This window comes from Phaethon lepturus, unplaced genomic scaffold (genome assembly GCF_000687285.1).
Source record: "Phaethon lepturus isolate BGI_N335 unplaced genomic scaffold, ASM68728v1 scaffold41837, whole genome shotgun sequence".
Taxonomy (NCBI): domain Eukaryota; kingdom Metazoa; phylum Chordata; class Aves; order Phaethontiformes; family Phaethontidae; genus Phaethon; species Phaethon lepturus.
In genome coordinates, this window is record NW_010553397.1 from 36,838 (window position 1) to 55,678 (window position 18,841).

At 49.8% G+C, this 18,841-nt stretch overlaps 1 pseudogene; it reads right to left on the reverse strand.

Annotated features, from left to right (window-relative positions):
• Positions 1–4,135: 4,135 nt before the first annotated feature.
• LOC104624220 lies at positions 4,136–4,870 on the reverse strand (annotated as a pseudogene).
• Between the last annotated feature and the right edge of the window lie 13,971 nt (positions 4,871–18,841).

Sequence of the window (18,841 nt, forward strand, 5' to 3'; positions counted from 1 at the left end):
ATTTTAGACACCCAGCTGAGACACCAACAACAGCAACACGATAACCCTGCATTCCCTCCTGTGCCCATGCACTGAAATGTGAGAGCATGTGCAAACTCAGGACGTTACAATGCAGACTGGGAAGGCTGCACAAAGATTTGGTCTCCTAGTGCAAGAACTATCTATTTGTGTAAAAGGCATCACAGACTTGCAGATCTAGTTATGGCATCTCAGATTCTGGGGCAAACTTTGGAAAAAGTCATGATTTTCTGGAAAAATTGTTAAATGGAAAGAAGTAGTGTTTTTCTGAATCAAGCAACCACAATTCTTTTTTTTTTTTTTCTTGAGGAAAGTGGAAGTTGTATAATAGGAGATGAGAATGGACTAATCAGTCTAAACAGCAAAAGCTATTTAGTAAATAGTGGTCTCATGGTCGCACTAGAAAGAATGTGAGAAAAAATATGCATGGCGAAAGACAGGTAGATTGACAGAAACTCGTGTCTCAAAATAGAAATATTCACATGAGATACTCTCCATTATGCGAACACTGTCTCTCAGTAAGAATGTGTATTGAAAATAAATGAGTTATATCCTTCAATTGTCATGGCCACTGAAAATAAATAGATATCCAGCAATGAAGGCAGAGCAGGCACAAGCTAAGTTATTGTGTTACCTCTGAAATGAATTGGATGTGCAAGGAAACAGACGCTACACATTCCGTTTAGCAAATGACCCGACTGAAAAACATGCTCACACACCGGAATGCACACTGCCATCGCCTGAATATGTCTGGCAGGGCTTGGCTGCTGGGGCTAATTTTCTCAGCAAGGTGGACTGAGACAGCCCGTTGCCCCTGCTGCTCATGTTCCTGCTGTCTACGCCCAGGTCATCCCATCAGCCATTCTCCCTTTGCCCTGTGGGCCGAAAGAGTTCTCACAGACTTTTCTCCCCGCTGCCCCATGCATTTTCTGTGCCACATACAAAAACCTCCTGCAAGGCTCCCTTGCCACTGCCCAGTTCATCCCATGCTGGAACAGCAAAGGACCACGAGGCACACCAGCAGGCCCAGCAAGGAGGCTTCGCTCCAGGATGCCCGCAGAGATACCCAGAAGACACCCACCGAGACACCCAGCGGTGTGTCTAGGGCTGACGAGCCACAGCTTTACCACGCTCAGCAGCAGTAGGATGGGAGGACCTTGATGTCTTGTCGAGCAGCACGAGCACGGCTCCTCCAGAAAAATGCCATCTGCGAGGTCATGTTCAGCCAAGACCTCCTGGGAGGAGCAACGCACAGAAAAAAGGAGGGGATTTCCTTGGCTGCTGCTGTTATCAGGCTTCCCTCCTCCAGATACTCTAAGGAATGGGTTTGCTAAAGCATGTTCTGCCAATTTTCCATTCTTCATTGCTTTGCCTACAGCAGAGGTCTGCATTATCTTGTCTGCTGCTCAGTGCATTGCAATGCCAGCTCAGGAATCAGCACGTATGCTGCTAAGACCTTGCTGTTCCCTTTGGGTGTATCTCTGCAGAAAAGCTTAGGGGACTCACTCCTCTGAGGAGACCTCAATATGGGGAAATGTCATCTGAAAGGCATCGGACATTATGCTGGGGAGAAGGAACAGAGAGTGTAAGGAAAGCAGAGCTCAAATCCTGTTCACAAAGCAGTGACAGAGAATCGAACCAGGGAAGTGGAGGAGGAAGGAGAGTGAAGTCACGTTTTCAAAGTGCTGGGACACTGCCATTCCAGCGTCCGCTTCCCCACGCGGCAAAAGCAGGGTTGTGCTTCATTCACACTGCACGCACCGCACACACATACGCAAAGGGCACGGCTGACCAGCCGGCAATACTGCACTAACTTCTGTAGCAGCACCTTATTGCAGAGTTAACTGCTTTGCTGCAGCCTCCTACTGCAAAACTCCTGCCTCTTCTGCTCCCAGATGCATGAATTTGGGGAGTGTAGAAAAAGAGCCGGAGTTCTTCACCATGATGACATATTACAGAACTGCTCTGGGATTTACACCCTCTGTTTCCTGACAGGAAAGAAGTCAGGCTTCAGTGATGATGCTTCTCCTCTTTTTCCAACTGGTAATGCAGCAGAATGGATGGGCTGTCACAGAGTCTATATGCAGTTGCAACAGGTCGTTGGTGATTAAATGCAAAATTCATCCAGGACATGAGGTTCTGATTTAGCCCGAAGGCGGTTCAAAGACCTTTGCAGCATGCTCCCTGTGGAAAGACCTACTCAGCTTTTAAGCAGACACTTTTTTGCTGCCTTTTATCTCTGAGAGGTATAGTTTGGAAGGAAAGAGTTGTTGTGTCCCTTCTGAGTGCTGCTTCCTGGGTTTCCATAACCTGAGGCGTTACCTGGAGTCAGCAAGACCGAAACACCTGCCTCTGTTAGAGGGGCACGGCAGGCAATGCTGGGAAGATGTTGTCTTCTGGATTATCTAGGAGCTGCTTTGCAGAATGGACTGAAGCATTTCACTGCCCTGTTTGTGAAGCTCTACAGTGCTTCGACAAGGACAAGTACTGTCAGTCCCTAATATCCTATCTGTTTCTAGCTGTTGGGATCTGTCCTCACTCCCCAGCTCTTCTGTCCTCCGGACTTTTGCATCTGTTTCTCCTTTCTATCCCATTCTCCAGACTTAGTCATACACGGCTTTTCCTTGGCAAGCTCTTCTCCTAGTGACTTTCTCGATACCTTCCTACGACTCGCATGGCCCAACCTCTGCCCAAGGAACAGAAGCAAAGGAACAGTTTGTCTGGATATCCAGTTTGAAATGAGAAAAACATCAGGGTTATGCACAGGCAATAACTGAGGCATAAAATTATATGTTCCTGCTCAGACGTTTAAAGAGAGCACGGTCCAGGTGACGGCAATGACTTTGTAGCATGAGTCAGTTGGACTCATTTGCTGAGAGATCCAAAAGCAGCAGAGACAGAAAATATTCCCTTCTCCTAAAAACAGACTAAAATCCTGCTGACAAAACGAACCATCACAAAACCTGTTTTGGCACCCGCCTGTCTGCAGGACAGTGAGTAGAGAACAGAACAAGCAGCATCGCTCCCAGAGAAACAACCAACTGGAAGCTGTAGCATTACTGACTCCAGGATCACCGACCACCCCGCCTCGACCAGCTCGGTGCAAAGGGACCGGCCAGCGTGGCCTGAGAGCGAAGTACAACTTAGCCCAGCCCCCAGCCCGCATGCCCACTTCTCTGCCAGGACGGGACTCAAACCGCCAGCCTGGGGGGAGCAGCCCCCTCTGCAGCCCCTTGCCCAGCCCGGCAGCCCCCGCCCCAGATACACTACTTCCAGGTAACCTACTTTTTATTTCTATTTTAAGCTGATACTTTTTGCCAGCCAAGCCACCCAGGCCAGCCTGCGCTGCCATCAGGGTGTCATCCAGAAGCTGTAAACTGAGCAGCGTCTGTTCCGTTCCGGATCCTCAGGCTACCCAGCTCGCTCCACCTCCCGCCAGCCTACGAGCCGACTGGGCTCAGAGCAGAGCCCGATTTCTGTTCCTCTTCTTCTTTTTTGTACCTCCGTTCTCTCTACCACAGCACCTGGAAGGGACCCAGCTGCTGCCCACACTGCGCAGCAAACTGGGGTTTATGAGCTGTGACCACCAGGAACAAGCAGAAAAATTTCCCCTTCCAAGATTTCAGCAAGGCTACAAACACTCGGGGAGATCCAACTAGCTGATGGACATCGCTCAGCCCATCCTCGATCACCTGCCTTTCTTGCTGGCCTCTTTCCAGTCCTCTCTACTTTCTTCAGCTGGCTAACATTCACTGGCCGTAGCAAGAGACCCCCAAGCCCCCGCTGATGCTCAGCAGGACCCATCTGACACCCTGGTCTGGCAGCAAGCAGCCGCCTGGGAGCCGTGGGCCTTATGCAGGATGGAGGCTGGACCTGCTGCGAGCCCCTTGCGGGGCTGGCCCCACATAACCCCCCGTTAGGACTCCGGCAAACAAACTTCAACTCAACAGGCTGCCTCCTCCTCCTCTGCCGTGCCAGAGCCCAGCAGACACCATTCAGTCATCGTACCATGCCCACACAGGTTGGCCAGCGACCTCCAATGCTGTCCTGGTCCTGCAACACCACCACCATCCACATGCCCCAAGAAGAGGAAAGCAGAGTGTCTGCTCATACTCACAGTTTTGAAGTCCTCATGGTTGCACTCTTGGCCTTTGAATTTGCAGTACAGCATCATATCCTTCAGATCGTGGCCAACCCGTGCCAGGAACTCCTGCATGTTGAAAACTTTTGGTTTATACTGTTTAAAGTTGGCTTTTTCTTGGAGGATGGCTAAGACAGTCGGGTCAGCCAGGTGAGGGTTGGGGATCTGCAGGTTGACATCAAGCAGAGCCAGGAGCTCCCCAGCATGGTACAGGTCGTTGGTGGTGAGCCGGGAAAAGCGAAACTCATTGAGGTTACAGATGGTGACAGCAGGGAAGACCAGGCTGTTTGCCACGACCTCGTCCACCTTGGTCACATGCTGGTACGAGAAGTAGAAAGCCACCCGGTCTGAACTCTCGACCAGGAGGAGACCCAGCGAGCCCACAAAGGCCAAGGTCCAGAGCAGGCGACGGATGGTCACTGGCCCGTAGACAAAGACGTGACGGATCCCATGGAGCGTGGAAGTGTTGGCAAAAATCTGGATGCTGGAAGGCTGCAGGCTTCCCATGCTGCCCTCGCTGGTGCTGTCCTTCAGATCCATCAGGGATAGTTAGTTAAATCCTGGCACTGTTTTTTTGGGTCAGTCCGTAGCTGGAACTGGGGTCCAGATCTCTCCCCTCCCCTCTCGAAAGTAATTAAACCCTTTTAGGGGTGGGAGAGAGAAGGAGAGTCTCAGGCCAGCTGCTGCAAGTTTATCCCACAAGCTCAGCCGTAGCTTCGTAAGGGTAAATATTTATATAAAATCCATTCAAACTCTCGCTCTTGATTTCCTCGGTGCGATAAGAAGGGCTGGTTTTATTTGGGGAGACACCAAGGTGATGTGGAAGAGCCGTGGGTGGGCAGCGAAAGCTGAGCCAATGGCGATGAAGTCCTCCCCCTCCACACGCACACAAGCACACACGCGCGCGCCGAGCGGGATGAGATTAAGCGAGAGCTTAAAACAAGTCGAGGCAGCTCACCGCCCGCCGACCAGCGCGTAAAGCCCCAGGATGCCGCTTCCCAGAGCTGACGTCTTGCCGAGCAGTGGGGCTTTCAGACCGATCGGGAGATGCTCCCCGTGCTCCGGGGATGCGAGCTGCTGGATTCAGGCATCTCTCCTCCTCCCCACCCCTCCATTTTGGGCAGGGCTCTGAGAAATACCACCCCAAAAACCCAGCCTGTGCTGCTGGTGTTGTTTCCGAGGGCTTCTCTCAGGGAAAGGTGGGCAGCTCATTCATCAGGAGAAGCACGAGAGGAAAAGGGGGAGGGAAAGCTAAAAAGAAAAGAAAAGGGGGGGGAATTGCTGCTCAGCTCCGTGCACACACATACATGCATGCTGAGCCGGGGAGAAAGCGACAGCATGAAGCTTCTCCTCGGTCACGCAGCAGCTCGGAGCAAAAAATCAGACAGGGCAGAACTCGGTGGGGAGAGGCAGCGGGAGAGGGACTGCAGCATCCCTCATCTCTTTCTTCTCTGCCTCAGAGCTCCCCTTCACCTCCGGACTCTTGAGAGGGTGAAGCGCTGAGCGCCGTGAGTCACGCATCGATCCGGAGCCCCGCGGCAGAGCGAGAGCCCACGGGAGGGCGGGGAGAGGGGGCTGCGGCTGGAGACCCCCGGCTCCTGCCTGGGGGGTGGGTCCATAAGCGGCCGTGCCTCGGTGGGGCCCGGGGGGCTGTGCCGAGCAGCTCCTGTAGCCCCCAGGCTCAGCCCATGGAGGACTCGGAAGACTTTTGGCCAGCAGGATCTCCAGCTGTTTTGCTCGCTGCTGAAAGGCAGCCCTGATGGGTGCCCGTGGGGAAGATGCTCCCAGATGTGCATTCAGCCAGGAGGTTTGGAAGGAGGGGGGGAAGCAAACAGGGGAAGGTCTCCTACCCAAAAGATACTGCAAAATCCTGTCATGATGCCTCCATACATGAGAGCATCCTTAGTGAACGCTGCAGGAGATGGCACTGAGCGGGGTTCAGCCCAGAGATGAAAGGTGCTGGGGTCTGAGCAGGGTCTGGGGTAACTCCCCTCCATATTGTCTTGGTGCATAGCAGTATTTTTGCCTGCTTTTGTTCAGATCCAGAAGACAAAAACAGTTTCCCTCTCTGTACGGCACCCAGCATTATAGTAGGTGAGGGTCCCAGGGACCATGGTAGCACCCAGGAGGTGACTTTCCCAGCTTGGAATGATGTGGGAGCAGAGGGTCAAAGCATAGACAGAGCCTGTCAGTCTGCGCTGCGATGCCCAGTGACCCGCAGCCACTCATGAAGTTACCTTAAGGACAAACCCAAAGATTATCTGGGACAAAATGAGCCCAGTTTTTGAATTTATAACCCCAAATGTTGTTTTCATGAGAGCAGACCATGAAAAAGCCTTTGCACTTTGCACTGTTTGACCCCTTTAGCACTTCAGGTGCTTCACCCCCACTGATGGACCCGAGTCTCTGCAGGGACACCAGCTGGCACGGGCATGAACCACCCTGTCCTCCCCGACACTTTTCACCCTCAGATGAGGCAGTTTCAGCCTTTGCTACCTCCAAAGCCACATTTGGCCCTGGCAGCCAAAGGCAAGCCCAGCTGTGGCATCCTCCAGCATCGAGCATCCTATGGGAGCATCTCAGGCTGAGCTGCTCATCCCAGCACTGCTGTATGGCAGCACAACGCTGGTCTCTCCGTTTTACAGCAGGGAAACTGAGGCAAAGAGAGGCCAAAGGATTTAAGAGCAGCCACCCAGAAAGCTTGCAGCATAGCCATGAGCTGAATTTACCAGTCGGTCTGTCAGTGTACCAGATTGCTGCCCCAATGCATGAACCCTTCTTGGCTGGGCCAAGACCACGGCTGGCCCTCATGGCCAGCTGGGGTGCAGAGGGAGCAGGAGCTGCCACCAGAGGCTGGTTTCCCTTTTGTACAAATCCACATCAGCCCTGAAATGCAAAAATGGTCCCTCCTCCTGCATCTTTGCTGGTGAATGAAAGCCAGGCTCTCAATGCAAGCTCATTTGTGGCTAGACAGAGCTGTGCTCCTTCTTTACTAAGCCAAGGTGAGGCCTTACAATCCTCCTGCATCTTGTCATGCCTTTTCCAGGAGGAGTGGAGAAGACAGTGCTGAGCAGACCCAAGCAACATGTGAACCAGAATTAAAGCAGACGAGGACAGAGTGGCCACAGCACCCTTGTTCCTGGGCTCCAGACCTCACTGCCTGTTGACCCTTGTGCTCACCATCTCCCCACAGCTGGGGACAACACTGTTCCCCCCCTAAAAATTTCCTGGCAGGAGTGGGCTTCCTTTCTCACCCATGACGAACCCAGCTGCAAGTCTCGCTCCTCTCCTCCCATCTGCATTATTTGGCCTGGTGCGTTAATGCTTTCATTTGTTCGCCGTGCGCGCTGCCTTTACAATCCTGTTTTCTGTAATTCATGCCGTACACCATCTGCTGCCTTTTATTATTTAACTATGTAGAGTGCTTTGGCTGCAGTCTGGAGGAAAAAGCGCTGTGCCCAGCAGTGCTGCCTGGCACCGGCACCCGCTCACCAGGCTCTGTGCTACTGCTCGTGGGGTTGGGGACAAACCGGGGGGACAAATGCTCTCTGGTGGGTGCCTGTGGCCCAGATTGTGAGGTTGCCCAAGGGTTGGCATTGACCAGGGTGTCCTGCGAGCTGAGGAAAGCAGCTCTGGTCGTGCCTGGGGCTGCTCTAGGGGATGACACCAGCAAGGATGGGGGAGATGGGTGGTAAGGGGTGGTAGGAGTGTTGGCACCTCTCACCGCCCGTGTAAACAGCCTCTTGGCAGGTGGATGTGCGTGGCAAGGACAAAGCAGCCTTTGGCTGGTCCCATAAAAGCCCCCTGAGATGGCACAGCCCAGCTGAGGAGACCTGCACTGCTCTTCCTTGGGGACACCCGGGAATGGCAGTGCATCGCTGGCCGGGTGAAGTAGCTTCTTTGGGAGCTCATAGCCCAACCTCAGCCCCTGAATATTCCTCGCAGACATCGCTGCTTCAGATCTCCTTCAGAAAGAAGCACAGGGGAGCCAGGCAGGGCCGGAAGACATATCCCTCAGGAAAATGCCTTTTCTGCCCCTTCCAGAGGCGGGGGTGCGGCAGAGCCGGGCGGCGGAGGGCCCCGGCGCAGAGCCGCAGCCCGCTCGCCTTTGCACAGCCTCTGCCTGCCCTCTTGTGTCTCCAGCCCGCGCTGCGCGGCTGCGGGTGAGGGACCCCAGCCCTGAAACACGTGGGAAACGGGTTTATTCGGGGAGGGAAAAGAGATGGAGAGGGATCCCCCCACCTGCGTGAGCCCCTCTGCTGCCGCAGCCTCACCTGAGCCCTGCCAGAAGCATGTCCCAGGCGAAGGGTTTGCACCGGGAGAGTCAGGGCTGGCCTTACAGGCAGAGCAATGGGTTGTTTTCAAAATAAAAGGAGATGCTTTGGTCCCCTGTGTGGTTCAGCACACGGTCCCCGCTGCCCAGGGCCGGAGTCCTCTCCTTAACACTGCAGATTGCTGTGTTTTCTGCCAATTTGTTGTTTTTATCTTCCCCTCTGGGCTTGATGAGGAAAAGAAAAAAGTGGAAAAGAAAAAGCAAACGATGGTTGCAGTCCAGGAGAGTCATTCGTCTTCCCTGGCCCAGCGGCAGATCATTTGTGTGGTTGCATTGAGCACTAGGAAAACGTCCCCATCAGTGTCCCACTGTGTTTTCAGTTTCACAGGACGCTGCTTTTGCCACATCTCCGTGGGCTTTGTCGAAAAGGAGGACAGCAGCCGTTTGGAGGGGAAGCCAGGGAGCACTTGGCCCACGATGATGACACCTGGAAGAAGGAAGACTTTGCTCAAGATGGTCATGGCCCTTAAAGTCTCTCTCCATTTCTCAGCCTTTTCCCAACCTTTTTGGCCCCTCTTGTCACCTAACCGCTTATTGCCTGTATCTTCAAGCTGTTGGAGACCCAGAGCTCCACTTAGCAGAAAGAGCTCGGCTACTTAAATGAGTCTGCCTTTCCAAATGGGAACATAATGTCGAAGGCTGGTGTTTTCCCTGAAATGAAATTCGATTCCTTCCAAAGTAGCTTTGGCTCAGTTAAATGGCTTTTTAATATATATAGAAAATTGAAATTTTTATTGCATTTCCATGTATTTAATATTATGCTTGGATTTATAATGGGGTATAAAATGAAAGCAATGAAAGCAATTAAAGAGAAAAAAAGTATTCTTGAAAGAAAACCAAAAATATCCAAATGGATGCATATTGGGACACCGGTCTAAAGGAAGGTGTTGAAAGACAATAAAATGCTTCATTTTGATACCCATTTGGGGCACCCCCAAAGAAAGGTGCTGATAAAAACATCATATTGACAGAGAACTGAATCAGCATTTTCCAGTGGAAAAACTATTTTGGGGGGAAGATTTCTCTGCCCACTGTGCATCCCTCAGCAGCAGAGGGGATGCTCCAGGACACCTTCCTCCTCCTCCTCCTCCTCCTCCTCCTCTGCCTGCAGACACATTATAGCACATTAATAGCTCAGTGGTGGCAGAACTGACCCTCCAGCCTCCAAATCTGGCTGGTGATGCGGGAAGAAGCTTCCCTGGGGCACAGAGATTACTCTCAGCTCAAATCAGCCCAGAGTCTGCAGACCAAGTTACATCTACAGATTTTATTACAGAAAGGGAATATTGGATTTGCAGTAGTGTTTTTCAGCAATCACAGCCTGTCCCGCTCGCTCTGACATTCCCAGCTTCTCTTCAATAACTTAGATTTATCATCGCTCTCTCCGGGGCCGCGTTTATCAGCCGGGGTTCGGAGATGTTCGCATTAGCGGTGACTCGCGTGGCACCTGCTTGGCGTGCAAAGCGAGCTGCCGGGACCGCAGGGCCCTGCGGCTCCGTCCTCGTGTGCCGTTGCTTTGCTGCACGACCCTGTGCAAGCCACAACGCTTTTTCATTCTCTGCAAAATTAAAGTAATGGCGCTTCTGTCCTGTGTCTTGGGCTTCGATTTTTGAGGATGAAAAATGCAATAGAAGAACAACATTTTCCTTTGGCGCCTCCCCTTTTAAACAGCCCTTGAAATCATGCTTGTTCTCTGTTAAGGTTTACATGATTTTATTTTGACTTATATGCATTAGTTCTGCCTGATACTCTTGTTCCTCAGAAAGTCTATGAAAGCGCTTTGAGTGACTCATGAATAATTCAAGTTTAGGACCCATTCCAGGCCCTTGTTTCTGGATAACGTCAGGCATTTGTTCTTGTCGGCACATGAAACAGGCCAGGAGAATGCACTGAAATATATACTTTTTCATTTTTTTTCCCAAAGATGTCTTCATCAACTTTTCTTTCTTTTTAACTTCTCCTTCAGTGCCCGTGCAGCTCCCCAAGCGAAATTCTCCACAGAAGGCAGTTTTCATGGGATTACAGTTCTCGGAATAATTAAGAGAAGGAATCCCACAAATTAAGAAATCATCCTTTCATTGCTATGGCAACCCTGATTGTCCTTCCTCAAGTGGTTGAACTGAGAAAATAAGAAAAATAACAATCTAAAGGATAAATGCTATCCTGCTGCCAAAGGAGCAAAGCTGGTAGGTGAGGTAGGACAGATGGTCCTTGGTGGTCCCCAGGGGGGACCTCTCTGTGCCGTTTTCATTTGACCTCAGCACGGTCCACCTGGTCACCCTGGTGACTTGCACTGCGGAGGCCCTGCTTCAGGATGAGCTGATTTGGGCTCCCCAGGTTGGGTTGACCCAATCCCCAGTGACTGCAGAGGAAGCAGAGGCACCCAGTACATGGAGACATCATCACATTTGGGGTGTCCTGATGAGGACATGCGCCACCAGGACAGCAGGACATCCCCCATGCTGATGGAGCGTTGGCTTAGGAAAGTGCTATCAATAGGAAACTCAAAACTTCTTTGGCACAGTTGAGCGGGTCAGGCAAAGAGGGATTTACCCCACCAACATGCTCCTGACAGAAGAGAAGATGCTGCCACCCTCATGGAAAAGCTTATCCTTAGGAGAATTCCAGCCTGATAGTGGGATAGTTTGAGCAGAGAGAGGGACTCAGCTCTGCTCCTGGCACCCCACAGTCCCAAGCAGCTTTCAAAGCCAACTCTAACCCCCGCCAAGAGCCGTGGGGACACAGCAGGGTTTCCCAGCCCCGACTGACTTTGCAAAGCCAGCAGGCAGAAAAAATTTGTTTGCATTTGTATCAAGAGCAAATCCCAGCTTGAATTAATTAGAGTACAATAATGAGGCTGCCCGGGGCTGTCATCGCAGAGGTGTGAACCTCACCGCTCCATCACAGGACTGCACTCCCATCCGATTCCTGTCCCCAGTGCCAGCGCTCGCCCCAGGCTGTGACGCTGACAATGCCGGCAATGCGGCGGTGCTCAGTCCCAAACGATGCACTAACAGGAGCCGAGCCAACGTTATTGCATGAGTTGTGCTCGGCCTCTGCCCTTTCAGGTGTCTCTGGAGCTTGGGTTAAGTTAGCAGATGACACACTGGAGGGCAAGCATGAACCTGAGGCCACGCCAGCCCTGGGGTATTTATTTTAAGCCTGTTTCAACTACACTTGACTAAAATTGTTTACTTCCATTTCCATAAATCTGCAGAGTTCTCCTCAATGGGATTTTGGAGGACTGCAGCTGATATGAAGTGACTTGACTTAATGAAGCCCTATAAAGCCTCCTAGAACCACTATATTTGGTGGAGACAGATTGACAGGCCAAGGCTGTGTCCCGTAACATCATTAGACATTTCGTTACAGAAATCAGAGCAGTGGATAAGAAAGGGGTGAAGTTTGCTGGAGGTGCATGGTGGCTGGAAACATGTCATTTAATCTCTTTGTGCTCCCTGGTGTGCTGAATGGGCCTAATCCTTTCCCCTCCTCGGGGACGGTGGGTGGGTGAGTTAATGTTTATTCAATGGTCTGAGAAGCAGCAGGGACAAGAACTCGACCAGATTATGGTATTTACTCTTCAGTAAGATTATATCCACTCCAGAGAGGAACTGTTCCTGCGCTGATAGAACAAGTCTCATCTTAAATCCTTGCCCTTTCTGAGGGGAAGAATACATGAAATCTCTGTATTCCCTTTGGATATAATTTAAGTCAGTGCAAAGTGACACAGTAATAACTGAACAGAGATTTTTCTTTGCAGAATTGAGCAGCACAGGCATTGTTGCTCTGTGGAGCTGCCCAGGCTAAACAGATCCCTTCAAATTGCTTAAGATGTGACAGAAGAGGGTCTTACCACGAGCCCTTTGCTCCTGTGGAGAGACATCACAGGTTCCCTGAGATGGTACCTGAGGTATTGGGTGAGAAGAAAGGCCCAGAAAAGTTAAGGAGTGTTTTGCCTGCTTTCAGTGGGGACAAAATGCAGACTGTGCTCAATAGATGTTTTTTCCAAGTTCATCTCTGTCTTTTCAAATACTGAGTGTCCAAGCTTACAAAAAAAGCCTTTACAAATTAAAAACCAAAGAGGAAGGACCCAAGACCTAAACTGAAATGCTCTGTTCCATCTGCCATTGACCCTTCCTACTCGATATTCAGACTTCCTCAAGAAGCGAAAACCAGCTCTCTCTGGCGTCAGTTATTAATAACTCTGCGTGTATCTGGGCCTTGTGACCCAGCAGTAAAAGGCTTTGTGAGCTTACTTTTACACGACCAGACAGCAACGCTCACCCTCGCCGTGATGAGCCCATTGCTGACATGACATCTTGACTATGTGCTGTGATGATCATTCTCGTATGCTCGTCCAGGCGGGATCCTCCCTCTCCGCCTCCCCAGACCCCAGGACCTGCAGGCACAACCCCCTGCTAAGCACAGGGGCAAGTAGGGCTGAAGAAGCTGATCTTCTGCCGGCACCTGAAGCTCCTGCCCTCCTCTCCCCACCTTATTTCGGTTTGCAAGAGGAAAGGCAGAGCCATAGGTGCATGCACGCATGAAGACATTCCCTGCAAGTGCATCCTTGCTCATTCCCGTCTGCAAATGCATCACCAGTTCTCTACCCTGGTGTCTTTGCCGGTCGCCTGTCTATGGAAGGACAGAAAGTTCATTCCAGAAGATGAAAGAGGGATCTGTTTTCCCTGGTTTGGTGGCATCAGAAGGGGGAAAAAAAAACCTGCTGACACTCTGCCTGTGGGTGTGAGCTTTGCTGGCCTGGCTGGTGCAGCAGGCTGTTACCGGGTTTGTAGTGACATGAGTGACTCACTGCTCTCACTTGGCAGAGCATTTAAGATGAATTATCCGATCAGTGGAAAAGCATTTTCAGGTCAGCCAGAGATATTTGTAGTGAAGCTGGTGAGTGATATCTGGGCAAAGAAGGCTGCCAGAAGAATCAAATGAAAAAATATAAACCTTGTGTAACGACAACAAGAAGTCCAAACAAAAATAAAATATTGGTTTGGTTGTTTTTTGGGGTTTTTTTTGAAACAAAGAATTAAAATTAGATCAGGCTAAACATAATGGAAGAAGACTAAGATCCCCCTTTCCACACCACCTTCCCTGTGGCCCTTCCAGCCACATCTCAGCAAGAGCAACATTTCTGTGTTGGGATTTTATGGACAGAGAAAACTCACCTGAATGTGAGTTTCTACAATACAAATATCCACACTTAAGAGGTCCATCGCTTGATCTACAGCTAAAGGAGACCCGGGCAGCACAGCAAGGCAAAGGCACAGCCCAGTTACCTGCCCACTGCCTTCTCTCTGCTGGCCTGAGCTCAGCAGAGCTGCCCCTCAGGAGGAGGGTCTCTGAGCCTCTTTCCTACAAGACCCTGTTACGGTGGCTTGTAACATTGCGAACTGCAAATTGGCAGGCTCAGGAAAATCAGGGTGCTTTACTGGCATTGCTGAGAGCGCTTGTGTCCTCCGTCAGAGACAAAAAAGGCCAATTCCCCGCTTTCATTTACGAAAGTAACAGAGATGGCTCTGTAGGCAACCTGATTTAGAGTTTTAATAACAGCGAGTGAGGAAAAGCCCCATCTTTGCTTTCTCCATTATTCATGGTTTAATACAGCAACAAATCAACTTTTAATGGAAAAACAAAGCAAGTGCTGCTAATTTCAACTGCCGTGGCTCAGTGTCTGGCCATGATTTTGGCCAGGCAGGCTGTGATGGAAGGTTTGCCGCTAGCCAGAAAGAAGCCAGGACTCAGATCCCATAAGCTGGTCAGGTAGTGAGGAAGCAGCTCCCCAGGGCAGATGGGAAACTTCAGAAGCAAACCCCCAACCAGCCAAAACTTGGCCATTGCTCATCTTCACTTGGAAGCCAGATGTGATAGCAGTTACTGCCAGAGCGGTGGCTCATGCTTTTAAGACTGGAAGAGCATTTCAAGGCTTTTGTCTCTAACAAAGTGGCCAGGAAAGCTCTCACTCACCCCCTGCTTAGTGAAGGTCGGCATGAGCAGAGCAGAACGCAGCAAGCCGGCAGGATCCGCACTGCAGCCACTGTAGCTGACCTGGAGAGAGCAGCTGAGGTGGAGGCAGCACAAGGAGGCTGAAGCACCTCCTGAAAGCATCTCCCATGATGGCATCAGTCCAACCCTTCAGAGACCCACCCTTCCACTTATTATTTCTGCTGCGGCACCAACAGGGAACCCCCATCCCCAGGAGCCCGGCTGGGAAGGAACTTACAGTTCCTCCATACAAGAAAGACAAGTTTGCAAGCAGAAAATGCCATTAAACAGAAAACTGTGATTCGGTTGAGTGAACTTCACCAAAAAAATGCTTTGTTTCCTCCTCTCTGGGAAATTGCTGATAACCACGAGATAGATGCAGGGCTGACACCCATTAATCAAAAACAGGACAAGGCAATGCAACCATCCTCTTCCAGAGCTCGGCGTGTCGGAGTCAATCCGCTCCCCAGGTACTCGTCATTTCCAGCAGTCAGGGATTGCCTGATACGGGGACAGCCCCAGGCGGTGGGGGAAGTCATCCTCAGCATGTCATGATTTCTGGCTGACTTGCCACGCCAGGGCTGCTCCATGGTGGTGTAACTCAGGTATTTAGGAAGCTGAAGCATTTCTATGTTCCATCCTCTGCCCAAGTTTTACAAAACCAGTCTAGTTCGAGCAGTGTGATCTGCTGCCTGGCTGAATCTGTCTGAATGGCACATTTCCATTTATCTTGTTTCAAACCAGTTTAAGAGGAATCGACACAAAAGCACTGAGAGCAAAGTCAGAGTCCTTGAAAACCCTCTGGTGATGATGATTCACATGGCCTCTGTTAAATCATTGTCTTCCTGCAGAGATCAGGTGTAAAAATCCCTGATAGGGATTTCACCGGGATTCCCAAGGCACAAAACCTTTGGGCAGTTATGTCATTTTGTCACTCCTTCATTCAAGGATTGCTTTTTATTTGACAAATATCAAATTCAGAAATCAATGAAGATCAGCACAGGGTGCACGCCTTTGCCAGGCAGCAGGGGATGCTCTTGGTATTCATTAATCGGCACACCCCGTTGCCTCGATGAGCTTGTTCATGTTACAGTGAGACCAAATTTAAAGTGCATAGTAATTGCAGAGTAACTCTCTGTGTGAGTACATTTATTCCAGAATATAAATGCCTTGCTCTGGGGAAGGTTAATTTTGTTTCAAAGGTTAAACCAGAATAAGACTCTTTGTTGTGGTTCAAGAGCATCCAAACAGAATTTTTCCAAGACCATTTACTTTTCAGAAAGACATATTTGGGGCTGTTTGGTAGCAAAGTCAATGGCAGCAAAATGATGTAAGTCTTTGATCTCTGATTAACACACCACCTTTTCGCAAACAGGGCTTTGGTCGTGTGCTGAACGGGAGGTTTAAAAAGAGAAGTCAAGTCCTTTCTGGGAGTCACATAGCTTTTTGCAGACTTGCTGAGTTCAGCTCAAAAGAAAATGGGTAGAAAGACTTTGGAAAAGTCAAGACTTTTCATCTTGACACTTGCAAAATGAAATGCCTTGATTTCTCATTGCAGTGTTTTCACCTCAAAGTCTGCCACGATGCCATATTGCGAAAAGCAGACAAAAAAAGAATTTGAAGGCTGTTTAAAGTAAATAGAAACATTTATTTTCTGTTGAATGCAACTTTCTGTTTCACTTACCATTACTCCTAGTTTTAAGGTGGGTGATAGTTTTACTTACAATTTTTTTAGTTCAGCTTTTAGGACAAAATGATGCATTTCAAGCAAAACCAAAGCAAAGCAAAGCAGTAATTCCTGATCCTAGATCACAAATAAATGAATATTTTAGTGTTTTCATGTGATTTTTTTCCAGTGCATGTTCAGGAGGAGGAGCCATTACTTTAGTTTCATTTGCAGGCAAAGGGTTAAAATCCTCTAATTCAGTCCCTGCAAGAGATTTGAAGTCACTCAAACCTTTCATGTTCACTTCCCTCTCGTGCCAGTTCTTCCCAAGTTTTGAGAATAGATGGCTTCTAATTAAATCCGGAAGAAACCAATATATTTTCACTGAAGCCATGGAAAGATAATGCATTTTTCATGAAATCAGCTCTAGCTGGAATAATGTCATTTTATTTCCACTGCTTGAAACTTCTGCTTGCCTGTGAGCAAGCGGCAGGGATGGAGGGCTGCCCCAGACAGCTCAGGACCAACGCTGCAAACAGGCTTGGAGCACTCTGCCCCATGGTTCACTCCCCCAAAGCATGTCAGCCTGTCACTACCCCATGCCCAGCTTATGACCATGAGCCAGCTGCCATGTGTTGGGGAGGACCAGGACACATGCCACAGCTTTAGGTCTTGCTTTACCAGGCAATTCTCCCCAAACTCCAGAGCTGGAGGCTTCTCTGTCTTCTTCTTTGGGAAAATCATCTTTCATTTGAAACCAGCATTGGAGGAGTATCACAGAGCAAACAAAAATATAAGCCTACTTAATCTGTAGGTGAGTAACGGTCATATTGCTCCCTTTTCACCTAACTTAGGAGGAAGTGCCAGCACTCTGGGAGGAAAAGCAGGTCCCCCAGCTTAGCCTGTAGCCCTTGCAGGTATTAGATCTGAAGGTCTTTAGTTAAAGTCATGGCATGATCCACTGAAACGCTGACACACTTCTCAGGAAAGGAAAAGCTCTCCTGGCTCTCACAAATCTCTCCATTTGTAGCTTCCAGTCTCCCTTTCTACAGCCGATCCAGCAGCGGGACTCTGGGAGCAGGAGTCAGTGGTGGCTCAGCAGCAGACGCGTCCTGCACCACCATGCCAGTGCCGCATCATTTTGTAGCCATGCATATGAAAAATGAGCCAGATAGATAGACAGATTGTAGAAATATGGAGAGCTTTTCAGAGTAGATGAGTAGGGTTCCAAGCATCAAAGGAGAGGGCTTGTCCAGCTGGATGGTTCTGACTCAGTGCACCTCTTACCAGTTCTCTTGAGAAATGTCCACACCCTTGACTTGCTTGGTGTGCAGTTCACACACAAGCCTCCCAAGAGGTGATGATTCTCCCTTTCCCTCACCCTTGCTCATGGCTATCCTGCCTGCCTAGGTCACGCAGACAGGGACTGGGTCAGCTTCAAAATCCAGAAAACGCCCTTCCTTTGAGAGCAGCCAGTGTGGTCACTTTGCAAACTCCTTTTTAGAGACAATCAATCCAGCAGCGAGTGTTCCCAGCATCACGGCTGTAGAAATCATGCCCACTTTGAGAACTGTTTGCAATGGTTAAGAAGAATAACCAGCTCCGTGCAGTGGCTCATTTATTAAGCGCCAATTATTCTCCAACGATCGATTGCAATTGCAAAATAAAATCCAAAGGGAAAACACGAAGTTCCAGTGTGCTGCACTAGATGGTGGTGCCCGCAAAGAAAAAATCCCTGAGTGGCTCTTTCACGAATGCTCAGCACTCAGCAGTACATCTGTGCATCTCCAGGTCACTGCCCCAAATTTAGGGTGAGGTACGCAACAGAGGCACATTCCCCCAGTGTGCAAGGGGACAGGATTTGGCCCTTTCTGGTCCTTTACTGCTATAGACAAATTTGCCGGCATCGTTCAGAAAGCAAACAGCACTATGCATCTAAGCAGAAGGCAAAAGAAACCTTCTAAAAAAAAATCTTCACCATGCAAAGTAATGAACAACCAGGAAATAACCATCCCTAGCAGAAAGTATGCACCTTTCAGCTGTGAACCTCTTAGGTCTTGACAAAGCGCCACAGTAGCATAAGCTTCGTTGTACGAATAAGGAAAGAAGATGTAGCAGAGGTGGGGGGGATATCTCTCCCCAAATTACCTCCCTGGCAATGAAATGATGATCTCCTATGTCTGAGGAGACCTGGATGATAACAAAGCTGCAGATGGAAAAATTCAGCTGGCTTTGGTTAGTGGCACTCTCTGGGTCGTGCTGGTGTTTTCTCCAGGTCCAATTACAGGAGACCCAGGTACATCTATCCATCCTCGGCTGAAGACGCAGGGGTATCGGCACTGTCACGCAGGCCAGCAGGAACCCTGCGAACTTCTGTCACCGGCCGTGGTTCACAACAGCAGCTGGACTCCGGCAGCACAGGCTGAGCTTTTGGAGATGGGAGTTAAGGAGAAAGGAGAAATTCTCTTGTAAACCTTGAGCTTGTTTGCTCTGGAGTCACCGCCTAACAGCAAATATTGCTGCCTTTCAGCCTAACCCCATCATCTGAGAGCTGTGGTATGGGGCAGGGGAAGAAACAGGAGTTACTTCACTAATACCCAATTCCCAAGGAACATCCCTTCCTATTATTAATAACTCACCTGGTGAACAATATCTTACTGTCAGCTTTGCTATGCATTTCCCT